The sequence below is a fragment of the Symphalangus syndactylus genome, chromosome 14 (assembly GCF_028878055.3).
Source record: "Symphalangus syndactylus isolate Jambi chromosome 14, NHGRI_mSymSyn1-v2.1_pri, whole genome shotgun sequence".
Taxonomy (NCBI): domain Eukaryota; kingdom Metazoa; phylum Chordata; class Mammalia; order Primates; family Hylobatidae; genus Symphalangus; species Symphalangus syndactylus.
The window spans coordinates 86,945,135-86,958,699 of NC_072436.2; the positions used below are offsets into that span (position 1 = coordinate 86,945,135).

General features: G+C 42.0%; 2 protein-coding genes and 1 pseudogene across 2 annotated transcripts in view; all 3 read left to right on the forward strand.

The window, feature by feature from the left end:
• PSME4 (proteasome activator subunit 4) overlaps nt 1-2,275 on the forward strand; it is a 133,304-nt gene extending 131,029 nt beyond the window's left edge. Inside the window, exon 48 of the mRNA XM_055240424.2 lies at nt 1,910-2,275. The gene's annotated coding sequence lies outside the window, so the exon portion shown is untranslated. The remainder of the gene's footprint in view (nt 1-1,909) is intronic.
• ASB3 (ankyrin repeat and SOCS box containing 3) overlaps nt 1-13,565 on the forward strand; it is a 273,478-nt gene that overhangs the window by 11,570 nt on the left and 248,343 nt on the right. The gene's annotated exons all lie outside the window — the stretch shown is intronic.
• Nucleotides 8,005-8,118, forward strand: LOC129463366 (uncharacterized; annotated as a pseudogene).

A 13,565-nucleotide genomic window follows, 5' to 3' on the forward strand; every position in this document is an offset into this window, starting at 1 on the left:
TGGCACCATGCAATTAGATGGAGAAACTAAGTTTGCATCTAGAACCCCAGCTTCAGGGAAATCTGGAAAGTGTACTAACACAAAAGTATACTCAAAGGAGATGCAGAGTTCTAATCTGTTCTGTCCACAGAGGTTCACCTTGGTAGTCAACATTTGTTTTTGTTTTTGTTTGAGATGGATTCTCACTCTGTTGCCCAGACTGGAGTGTAGTGGTGCAATCTCAGCTCACTGCAACCTCCACCTCCTGGGTTCAAGAGATTCTCCTGCCTCAGCCTCCTGAGTAGCTGGGATTACAGGCATGCGCCAACACGCCCAGCTAATTTTTGTAGCAGAGACGGGGTTTCACCATGTTGGCCAGGCTGGTCTTGAACTCCTGACCTCAGGTGATCCACCTGCCTCAGCCTCCCAAAGTGCTGTGATTACAGGCATGAGCCACTGCGCCCGGCCAGTAGTCAACATTTTTTATACATACCTCTAGCCATACTTCCAAACAACAGCAGTAGCCATACCACCATTCTCCCTCTTGAAATAATGCAGCTTCTCTCATTTAAACAAAAATATATACTTTGCTAGGCACTGCGGCTCACGTCTGTAATCTCAGCACTTTAGGAGGCTGAAGTGGGAGGATCACTTGAGCCCAGGAGTTTGAGACCCACCTGGGCAACATGACAAAACCCCGTTTCTACAGAAAAGTTACCTGGGCATGGTGGCAGGTACCTGTAGTCCCAGCTACTGGGGAGGCTGAGGTGGGAGGATCGCCTGAGTGAGTCCAGGAGGCCTAGGCTGCAGTGAGTCAAGATCACACCAGTGCAATCCAGCTTGCAGAGTGAGATCCTGTCACAAAACAAAAGAAAACAAAATAGAAAATGCATACTCTCCTCTAGAGGGAAGATGCTAAGTCTGATCAATCTCTGGGTTTCTCAGTGATGTTCATTATTCTTCTAGTTCAGTCAAAAATCTCAACGTGATATTCTGTAAACTAAGGACTAAATTATAAAATTTACCACCAACAAATTTAATCATCAAGGGAAAACAGTAAAAAGAAGAAATTGGTTGAAAATGTTTCGTAGACACACACACACACACACACACCAGGATAAAGAAGAAATGGGGATTAGTACAGACTTTGCTTGCTTCCATTGGTCAAGAAGCTGTGATTGGTATTTTATAATGTCCTCCACTTCCCATGTCCTATCCCTTTGCCATTAGCTAGCATATCATGTAGTCTGAGAAAGTAAGTTTTATCAAATAGCAGAGGGAATGAAATACTAAGAAAACAAAATTTAGAAAACATAATGCAGGATTACAGAAATAACTGGATAAATGGAAATGCTTAATATCATATATAAAAGACAAATCTTTGAATTAAAAAACAACATGAAGGCTAGGCGCAGTGGCTCGCACCTGTAATCCCAGCAGTTTGGGAGGCCGAGGTGAGCAGATCATTTGAGGTCAGGAGTTCAAGACCAGTCTGCCAATATGGTGAAACCCCATCTCTACCACAAATAAAAAAATTAGCTGGGCATGGTGGCAGGGCCTGTAATCCCAGCTACTCAGGAAGCTGAAGCAGAAGAATTGCTTGAACCTGGGAGGCGGAGGTTGCAGTGAGCTGAGATCACGCCACTGCCCTCCAGCCTTGGTGACAGAGCGAGACTCTGTCTCAAAAATAAATAAATAAATAAAAACAACATGAAAATATATGCCACACTTGCTGCTTGGAATAGAGAAACACAAACTGAGTAAAAATTAAGATACAGGCAAAAGTAGACAAGCCTTCATGAACAAAAAATGATGGTGACTATATTAATATCAAAGTAGAATTGAAAGCAAAACCACATTCTGGAAGATAACTAATATTGATAAGAGGAACAACCGAATAATAAAGCAATACGTTTCATTCATTCAGCAGGTATTTGTTGAATACTGTGTACCGGCTTGAGATACATTGGTGAACACAACAATGAAGTTTCTACCCCCGTAATACATTATACTGAAGATGACAAATATGTAATTTTCAAGCGCAGGATCCCACAGTAATCCATGGGGAATATGTTCCAAGACCCCCAGTGGATACCTGAAACCCGGTGTAGTGCCAAACCTCATATAGTCCATGTTTTTTCCTTTACGCACATACCTGTGATAAAGCCTAATTTGTAAGGCACGGTAACAGATGAACAATAATGAATAATATTGTAATAAAAGTTATGTGAATGTGGTGTCTTTCAAAATACACCACAGGAAACTGAAACCAAGGACAAGGGGGGACTGCAGTAGTGATACGTTGTATGAAGATGATAAAATAAAAAGCAAAGAAAGTATGGGGGGCGGTGGGGGTGTGATTTTGACACAGGGAGACTAGAGTTAGTCCTTCTTAGGAGATATTTGAGCAGCATCTTGAATGAAGTCTTAGGAATTGAGCCAGGCAAATAGTTGGGACAAAAGCTTTCCAGGCTCCAGGAGTAGCCACTAAAGGCCCAAAACAGGCATATGTTTGGCATGTTTAAGAAAATCGGAGGTGGGGTGCAGTGGCTCATACCTGTAATCCCAGGACTTTGGGAGGCCAAGGCAGGCAGATCACTTGAGGTCAGGAGTTTAAGACCAACCTGGCCAACATGGCGAAACCCCGTCTCTGCTGAAAATACACAAATTAGCCAGGCGTCGAGGCTTACACTTGTAGTCCCAGCTCCTTGGGAGGCTGAGGCAGGAGAGTCGCTTGAACCTGGGAGGTAAAGATGGCAGTGAGCCAAGATCATGCCACTGCACTCCAGCCTGGGCGACAGAGTGAGACTCTGTCTCAAAAAAAAAAAAAAAAAAAAAAAAAATTGGCCAAGAGAATGGCAGGAAATGAGGTAGCCAGGAACCAGATCATATAGGCTCTTTGTAGGACTTGACAAGTGTTTTAGATTTTTATTCCACATATAATGGAAAATCATTGCAAGATTGAGAGCAGAGGCTTAATAAAACCAGATTTGTCAAAAACAACAAAGTGCACAAAGCAAAATCTGTTAGAATACAAGAAGAAATATAAAGAAACATGAACAAAAGTAGGAGATTTTAATACCCCACTAAGTCTAGGATGGACCAAGAAGACAAGAATAGTAAGAACATAGAACAGTTCACAAATATATAATTAGAAAATAGAATTAATATTAAGGTATACATACATAATTTTATATACTCACAGCAAATAAGCTTTCTTTTCCATGTTAGCAGAAATAAAGAAAACAACTGATTAATAGACCAAAAGAAAACACTCAATGAAATAGAAATGCAGAGTCCCAGTGTAATAAACTAACAATGCTACACACAATTTAAGCTCTATTTAGCTCCATTCAACTTTTGTTATTTTTGCCATTTTGAATTCTCATCTGTTTTTATTTTGAACCTGACAAGACATCACAGTTATAATGTGGTCAATATTCTTTTTTTTTTTTTTTTTTTTTTTTTTTTTTGAGACAGAGTCTCACTCTGGAGCGCAGTGGCATGATCTCTGCTCACTGCAACGTCCACCTCCACCACCCTGAATTAAGCGATCCTCCCACCGCAGACTCCTGAGTAGCTGGAACTACCAGCACAGGCCACCATGTCCAGCAAATTTTTGTTGTTTTTGTTTTCGTTTTTGTAGAGGCAAGGTTTCACCATGTTGCCCAGGCTGGTCTCAAATTCCTGGACTCAAGTGGTCCTCCCACCTCAGCCTCCCAAAGTGCTGGGATTATATGTGTGAGCCACCACACTTGGCCTATTCATTGATATTTACCATATATTATCACATTTCTTAAAATTTTATTTTTTTTTTAGACAGGTCACTCTGTCGCCCAGGTTGGAGTGCAGTGGCACGATGATGGCTCAGTGCAGCCTCATCCTCCTGGGCTGAAGCGATTTTCCTGCCTCAGCCTCCCAAGTAGCTGGGACTATAGGCACGCCCCACCATGCCTTGGCTAATTTTTTTTTTTTTTTTTTTTTGGTAGAGATGGTGTCTCCCTGTGTTGCTCAGGTTCGTCTCAAACTCCTGGTCTCAAGCAATCCCATCTTGGCCTCACAAAGTGCAGAGATTACAGCCATGAGACATCATGCTCGGCCCTTAAAATTTTTAAATACATTTTTAATTAATTGTTTTGATTCAGCAGGTAAGTTATTACATACTCCTTAGTGGATTCTGACTTCTGACTTCCACGACCCCCATCTAGCTTATTTATCTCCCTCTCTTCCTTCCTTCCTTCCTTCCTTCCTTCCTTCCTTCCTTCCATCCTTCCTTCCTTCCTCTCTTTCTTTCTTCTTTTCAGAGATAAGGTCTTGCTCTGTCACCAAACTGGGGTGCTGTGGCACAGTCTTGGCTCACTGCAGCCTCCACCTCCTGGGCTCAAGTGATCCTCCCTCCTGAGTAGCAGGGACTACAGAAGTATGCCACCATGCCTGGCTAATCTTTGTAGAGACATAGTTTCTCTATGTTGCCCAGGCTGATCTCAAACTCCTAGGCTCAAGCAGTCCTCCCAACTCGGCCTCTCAAAGTGCTGGGATTATAGGCATTAGCCAAAGTGCCTGGCTTATCATATTTCTTCCTCACTATTCCTTCTTGCATCTCAGACCTTTCATTTGGTTCCGTTTCCTTCTGTCTTAATGTATGATTTAGAATTTCCTGTAATGTTTCTTTTCTGTTAGTGAATGATCTCTGTTTGTTTTCTGGAAACATTTTTATTTTGCCATCATTCTTTATTTTTTATTTTTTTTGAGACGGGGTCTCACTGTGGCACTCTGGAGTGCAGGGGTGCAATCACAGCTCACTGCAGCCTCAACCTCCCATTGCCTTCATTCTTACAAGAATTTTTTTCTGAGTAAAGACTTTGTATTTTATCTTTTAGTGTAGTAGTGTATTCCCTGCTTCTTGGTTAGTGCTTTGTAAAAAACAAAACAAAACAAAAAAACAAAAAAACAAAAAAAAGGTGCCTGTAATCCCAGCTACTTAGGCTGAGGCAGGAGAATTGCTTGAACCCAGGAGGCAGAGGTTGCAGTGAGCCGAGATCACGCCACTGCACCCCAGCCTGGGTGATAGAGTGAGACTTTGTCTCAAAAAGAAAAAAAAATTAGCTGTTTGACTGCATGCTGTTTATTTGAATATATTCTCCCTACCCCATTCTATATCCCACCTCCTGGCTGCTTTTATTATATTTATGTCTTTGGTGTTCTGCAGTTTTAATAGATGTGTATTTTTAAATTTATCTTGGGATTTGTTGGACTTCTCAAATTTATGGCTTGGTGTCTTTCATCAACTGTGGACAATTCTCAGCCATTAATCTCTTCAAATATTGCTTCTGTCCCATTCTCTCTACCCTCTCCTTAACCTGCCTTTCATTTTTTTCATCTCTTACTTTTTTTTTTTTTTTTTTGGTGGAGTCTCACTCTGTCACCCAGGCTGGAGTGCAGTGGCGCTATTTCAACTCACTGCAAGCTCCGCCTCCCAGGTTCACGCCATTCTCCTGCCTCAGCCTCCCGAGTAGCTGTGTCTACAGGCGCCCGCCACCACGCCCAGCTAATTTTTTGTATTTTTAGTAGAGACGGGGATTCACTGTGTTAGCCAGGATGGTCTTGATCTCCTGACTTTGTGATCTGCCCACCTCGGCCTCCCAAAGTGCTGGGATTACAGGCGTGAGCCACCATGCCCAGTACGTCTCTTGCTTTCTTTGTTGTAGTTTGAATAACTTCGTCCACCCTATCTTCTAGTTCATTAATTCTCTCTTCTTCTGAATCTATTCTGTTAAAATTGATTATTAAATTATCAACTTTAATTATAATTACTCTATTTTTCATTTTGAGAAATTTTCTAATGTTAAAAAAAACCTGTTGGCCAGGTGCAGTGGCTCACACCTGTAATCCCGACACTTTGGGAAGCCAAGGCTGACTAACATGGGGAAACCCCATCTTTACTAAAAATGCTAAATTAGCCAGGCATGGTGGCGCATGCCTGTAATCCCAGCTACTCGGAAGGCTGAGGCAGAAGAATCGCTTGATCTCGGGAGGCAGAGGTTGCAGTAAGCCAGGATTGCGCCACTGCACTCCAGACTGGGCAACAGAGTGAGACTCGGTCTCAAAAAGAAAAAAAAAACTCCTGTTAGGTTATATTTTTAGAGTTTCCAGTTTCTACATATAATTAAAAGTGCATCGCTGGGCGCAGTGGCTCATGCCTATAATCCCAGCACTTTGGGAGGCTGAGGCGGGTGGGTCACCTGATGTCAGGAGTTCGACACCAGCCTGACGAACATGGAGAGAAACCCGATCTGTACTAAAAATACAAAATTAGCCAGGCATGGTGCCGAATGCCTGTAATCCCAGCTAGTCGGGAGGCTGAGGCAGGAGAATCACTTGAACCCCAGAGGTGGAGGTTGCGGTGAGCCGAGATTGCGCCATTGCACTCCAGCCTGGGTAACAAGAGCAAAGCTCCATCTCAAAAAAAAAAAAAAAGAAAAAAAGAAAAGAAAAAAATGCATCATTTATTTCTCAAGTAGTGTAAGGATAGTTTTGTAAAATGACTGATAATCCTATTATACTATTTGATTTTCAAAAAATAGGTCTTTTATCAATTATTTTTGCTGATACTCCTTTATTGTGCCTTGTTTCCTTCATTCTGTATTTACTTTTACTGTGAGTTGCTAATTTTCCTTGCAATTTTTTGGTGAAAATTTTCACCCCGGTTGATAGCACTACCTTAGGTGAAGGTACATTCCTCCAGAAAGAACTTGCATTTGCTTCTTCTAGGTGCCTAAATGTATTACCAGTTCAGGACCACTTTAAGCTGAGCTTGAAGTTTTTTTGAACTACTTAGGTGATGTGGGTATATAGGTTACTATCTATAAGGCACTAAGTTTGCAATTATAACCTCTAAGAGATAATTTTTTCCGTTTCTCTGTTTATATCAAGGACAACTTTTCTTGAGGTTCCCTGGACATGAGGTAGAGTGGAGTGGGATGGATTTATTTCTTCTTTACCATTACCTTGAGGATGTAGCACTTTGGAGTCTTAGTTTTAAGGAAAGTGGGTTTCCTTTTAAGAAGCTTCAGTCATCTAAACTGAAGCACAATTTCTCTAAGGTTGGCAAACGCCTTCAGGGCAAAAGTATCTACCATCCTTCACTTACCTCTTAAAGTCCTCCCCTCCCCTCCCCTCCCCTCCCCTCCCCTCCCCTCCCCTCCCCTCTCCTCTCCTCCCCTCTCCTCTCCTCCCCTCTTCTCTCCTCCCCTCCCCTCTTCTCTCTCCTTTCCTTTCTCCTTTCTTCTCCTTTTCTTTCCTTTTTCCTTTCTTCTCCTTTCCTTTCTTCCCGTTTCTTTTCCTTTCCTTTCCTTTCTTCCCCGTCCCCTTACCTTCCCTCCCCTTCCCTCCCCTCCCCTTCCCTCCCCTCCCCTCCCCTCCCCTCCCCTCCCCTCCCCTTTCCTTCCTTTCCCCTTTCCTTTTTGTTTGAGACAGAGTCTCACTCTGTCACCCAGGCTGGAGTGCAGTGGTGTGATCCTGGCTCAAGTGATCCTCCCACCTCGGCCTCTCAAGTAGTTGTTACCACAGCTGTGCGCCACCATGGCCAGCTAATTTTTCATATGTTTTGTAGAGATGGGGTTTCACCATGTTGCCCAGGCTTATATTTGTGTCTTGTAATTTTTCACTCTTTTATCAGCTCTTTGATGTTTTTAAGACGTTTTATGTATTGGAGTATATTGTGAAGTTGAAATATTTATTGTTAACCAAATGAGAGCATTGTTATTGTCATCAACCTCTTACCCAAACTGCTCAATTTAATAATAATAATATCATCTACATTGTGAACACTTGTTGCTTATCTTTCCAAACCTACTCTATGTATGTACCCCATGTATATGTAGAGAAACCCAACAAAATAATGCAAGGTATAAAGTAAATGCTATAAGGGAGGTATAGGCTACTACTGGAGTGCAAATCAGGGAACAGTTTATTCAGAGTGAGAAAAAGGCAAGGCTTGATTAAGAAGAGAAGGGAGATGGGGAGATCCTTTTGCAGTTGGTAAGTGTGATGACAGGGTTTGCACACGCATGTTTGAGATGTGCCTCCCTCAAACCTGTATTAGTCCGTTTTCACACAGCTATAAAGAACTACCTGAGACTGGATAATTTATGAAGACAAGTGGTTTAATTGACTCACAGTTCTGCAGGCTTAACAGGAGCATGACTGGGAGGCCTCAGGAAACTTACCATCATGGCAGAAGGGGAAGGGGAAGAGGCACCTTATTCACGTGGTGGCAGGGAAGAGAGAGAGAGGAAGCGAGGAGGGAAGTGCCGCACACTTTTAAACCATCAGATCTCACAAGAACTCACTCATTATCACGAGAACAGAATAGGGAAATTGCCCCCATAATCCAGTTACCTCCCACCGGGTCCCTCCCCCAACATTGGGAATTATGATTCAACATGAGATTTTGGTGGGGAAACAGAGCCAGACCACATCAAACCTTGTTACAACGTGGGCACATTAGCCATCTGACATGAATAAATAAGTAATAAAAATTAAAAGAGGGGGAAAAGGGAATTGATGTATGGAACACACACAAAATGCCTGCACAGCATTGAGGTTAAGAATGACAGCCTACAGACTGCATTTCTGGGGTTTGAATGTTAGCTTGGGTGACTCTGGACAAATTTAACTGCTCTAAGTTTCAGATTCTTATACATAAAGTTGAAATAATACTTGTAACTTATATAATCTCTTTGCAACTTACTGAAGAAGTACTTCTCACCACAAGCCTGATTAATCATTCCATATTTTGTATGTATATCAAAACATCCCATTGTACCCAATAAATGTATACAATTATGATTTGCCCTTCAAAAATAATTTAAAAAGAAATGCTTCTCTCTCGAGGTCATTAAAATATCCTATATTTTCTTTTTTTTTTTTTTTTTGAGATGGAGTTTCGCTTTGTCACCCAGGCTAGAGTCCAGTGGCACCATCATTGCTCACTGCAACATCTGCCTCCCAGGTTCAAGTGATTCTCCTGCCTCAGCCTCCCAAGTAGCTAGGATTACATGTGTGCGCCACGACACCTGGCTAATTTTGTATTTTTACCAGGGACAGGGTTTCACCATGTTGGCCAGGCTGGTCTCGGACTCCTGACCGCAAGTGATCTGCCCACCTCAGCTTTCCAAAGTGCTGGGATTACAGGTGTGAGCCACTGCGCCCTGCCAATTATTTCTTTTCTTAAATCAATGTTTGTTTTTTGCTGAGGCATAGAAGTGCAATAATTTATATAAATCAATTTTATATCTAGCCACTTGACTAAACTCTTTTTTTTTTTTTTTTTTGAGACGGAGTCTCACTCTGTTGCCCAGGCTGGAGTGCAGTGGCACAATCTCGGCTCACTGCAAGCTCCGCCTCCCGGGTTCACGCCATTCTCCTGCCTCAGCCTTTCCGAGTAGCTGGGACTACAGGCACCTGCCGCTACGCCCGGCTAATTTTTTTGTATTTTTAGTAGAGACGGGGTTTCACCGTGGTCTCGATCTCCTGACCTCATGATCCGCCTGCCTCGGCCTCCCAAAGTGCTGGGATTACAAGCGTGAGCCACCGCGCCCAGCCCAAACTCTCTTATTTTTAATAATTTATCCAACAAATGTTTTGGGTTTATTATGTAGACAAAAATGTTATCTAGTTGACAGAGGAAACTGTTTTGTAAAATTTTCTAAAAATGTCATCTACAAATAATAATGTTTTGGTTTTGGTTGTTTTTTTTTTTTTTTTTTTTTTTTTTTTTTGAGACAGTGTCTTGCTCGGTTGCCCAGGCTGGAGTGCAGTGATGCAATCTCGGCTCCCTACAACCTAAGCCTCAAGTGATCCTTCCATCTCAGCCTCCCGAGTAGCTGGGACTACAGGTGGGCACCTCCCCACCCTCATAATTTTTGTATTTTTTGTAGAGATAGGGTTTCACCACGTTGCCCAGGCTGGTCTCTAACTCCTAAACTCAAAGGATCCAACCACCTTGGCATCCCAGTGTTGGGATTACAGGTGTGAGGCACTGCATTTGGCAATAATGGTTTTGTTTCTTCCATTCTAAGCCTTACACCTTCCCCTTTTCTTGTCTTACATGGTTAGCTAGAAATTCAGTACAAGGTTCAACAGAAGTGTTAATAGTAGGCATCCATTCTGGTTGTCGATTTGAAATTTTCATCAACTCTGACAGTATTGTAGGTTTTTGTTAGATACCCTTTATCAGGTTAAGAAGATTCTCTTCTGTTCCTAGTTTATTAAGAGTTTTTATTATGGAAGAGGTTTCAATTTTATTGAGTGACTTTTCTTTCTTTTTTTTTTTTTTTTTTTTTTTTGAGACGGAGTCTTGCTCTGTCGCCCAGGCTGGAGTGCAGTGGCACGATTTTGGCTCACTGCAACCTCCATCTCCTAGGTTCAAGCAATTCTCCTGCCTTGGCCTCCCGAGTAGCTGAGATTACAGGTGCACACCACCACACCCAGCTAATTTTTGTATTTTTAGTAGAGACGGAGTTTCACCATGTTGGCCAAGCTGGTCTTGAACTCCTGACCTCAGGTGACCCACCCACCTCAGCCTCCCAATATGCTGGGATTACAGGTGTAAGCCACCGTGCCTGGCCCTCTTTTTTCTTTTCTTGGCCCACCTTACCAAATATATTTATGGTATATGTATTAGTCCATTCTTGCATTGCTATACAAAATACCTAAGGCTGGGTAATTTATAAGGAAAATAGGTTTAATTGGCTGAAGGTTCTGCAGGCTGTACAGGAAGAATGGCACTGGCATCTGCTCTGCTTCCGGTGAGGCCCAAGGAAGCTTTCAATCATGGCAGAAGACAAGTGGGGAGCTGGTCTATCACATGGAGACAGTGAGAGCAAGAGAGAGATGGGGGAGGTCCCAGAAACAACCAGATCTCACATGACCTCATAAAGCAGGAACTCACTCATTACTGCCAGGATGGCACCAAGCGTTCATGAGGGATCCACCTCTCTTACCCAAACACGTCCCACCAGGCCCCACCTCCAACACTGGGAATCACGTGCAACATCAAATTTGGAGGGGACACACATCCAAACCATGTTAGCATACAACATGATGTTTCGAGGCCGGGTGCGGTGGCTCACGCCTGTAATCCCAGCACTTTGGGAGGCCGAGGTGGGCGGATCACGAGGTCACGAGACCGAGACCATCCTGGCTAACACGGTGGAACCCCGTCTCTACTAAAAATAGAAAAAATTAGCCGGGCGTGGTGGTGGGCACCTGTAGTCCTAGCTACTCAGGAGGCTGAGGCAGGAGAATGGCATGAACCCGGGAGGTGGAGCTTGCAGTGAGCCAAGATAGTGCCACTGCACTCCAGCCTGGGTGACAGAGGGAGACTCTGTCTCAAAAACAAAACAAAACAAAACAAAACATGATGTTTCGATATATGTATTCATTGTGGAATGGCTAAATCAAGCTAATTAACATATGCATTACCTCACATACCATTTTTTTGTGGTGAGAAAACTTAACATCTACTCTCTTAGCAATTTTTGAGTATGAATACCTTGTTATTCACTGTAATCACCATGTTGTGCAATGGATCTCTTGAACTTATTCTTCCTAACTGAAATTTTGTGTTCTTTGATCAGCATCCCCCAATGCCACACCACTCATTAACCCTGGTAACTGCCATTCTACTCTGCTTCTATGAGTTAATCTTTTTCAGACTCCACATGTGAGTGATATCAGGAGCGGTTTGTCTTTCTGTGCCTGGCTTATTTCATTTAACATAATGTCCTCCAGGCTCATCTGTGGTGTTGCAAATAATAGGATTTTCTCCTTTTTTAAGGCTAAGTAGTATTCCATTGTGTATATACACCACATTTTCTTTATCCATTCATCCATTCATGAATACTTAGGTTGATTCCATATCTTGGGTATTGTGAATAATGCTGCAGTAGACATAGGATGCAGATATCTCTTCAACATACTGATTTCATTCCCTTTGGATATATACCCAGTTGTGGGATCATTGGGTTATACAGTAGTTCTATTTTTAATTTTTTGAGAAACTTCTATACTGTTCTCCATAATGGCTATACTAGTTTACCTTCCCACCAACAGTGTTCCAGGGTTCCCTCTTCTCTACATCCTTGCCAACACTTTGTTGTCTTTGGTCTTTTTGGTAATAGCCATTCTCACAAGGATAAGGTAATATCTCATTGTGGTTTTAATTTGCCTTTTCCTAATGATTAGTGATGCTGATTTTTTCTCTTTTTTTTCTTTTTTTTTTTTTTTGAGACAGAGTCTTGCTCAGTCGCCCAGGCTGGAGTGCAGAGGCGCGATCTCGGGATTTCGGCTCACTGCAAGTTCCGCCTCCCGGGTTCACAACATTCTCCTGCCTCAGCCTCCTGAGTAGCTGGGACTACAAGCACCCGCCACTATGCCCGGCTATTTTTTTTTTTTTTTTTTTTGTATTTTTAGTAGAGACAGGGTTTCACCGTGTTAGCCAGGATGGTCTTGATCTCCTGACCTCGTGATCCACCCATCTTGGCCTCCCAAAGTCCTGGGATTACAGGTGTGGGCCACCGCACCCGGCCGATGCTGACCTTTTTTTACATACCTGTTGGCCATTTGTGTGTTTTCTTTTGAGACATGTCTATTTAGTTCCTTTGCCCATTGTAAAATCTGGTTAATTTTTTTCTTGCTATTGAGGTGTGTGAATTCCTTATATATTTTGGATATAAACTCCTTATCAGATACATATTTTACAAATATTTTCTTCCATTCCATAGGTTGTCTTTTTCACACTGTTGATTGTTCCCTCTGCTGTGCAGAAGCTTTTTGGTTTAATGTAATTTCATTTATCTACATTTGCTTTTGTTGCCTATGCTTTTGGGGTCATATTCAAAACAATTATTGCCCAAACCAATGTCATGGAACTTTTCCCCTATGTTATCTTCTAGTAGTTTCACAGTTTCAGGTCTTACATTTAAATCTTACTCCATTGTCAGTGGATTGTTGTATATGGAGTGAGATAAAGGCCCAGTGACATTCTTCTGCATATGGATATACTGTTTTTCAACAGTATTGAAGAGACTGTTGCTTCCCTATTGTGTGTTATTGGCATTTTTGTTGAAAATCAATTGACTAGAAATATGTAGATTTATTTCTGGGCTCTCTATTCTGTTTTGTTGGCCTACAGATCTGTTTTTATGCCAATAGCATGCTGCTTTGATTATGGCTTGTAGTAGATTTTGATATCGGGTAGTGTGATGCCTCTAGCTTTGTTCTTTTTGCTATTTGGGGGTCTTTGGGGGTACTTTGGCTATTTGGGGGTCTTTTATGGTTTCATATGAATTTTAGGATAGTGTTTCCTATTTTTGTGAAACCGGTCATTGGAATTTTAATAGATTGCATTGAATCCTTTGAGTAGTAGATTTCTTTGGGTAGTATGGACATTTTAACAATATTATTCTTCCAATCCATGAAGACAGGACATCTTTCTTTTTATTTATGACTTCTTCAATTTCTTCATCAATGCTTTATAGTTTTTGGTTTATAGATTTTTCACATTCTTTGTTAAATTTATT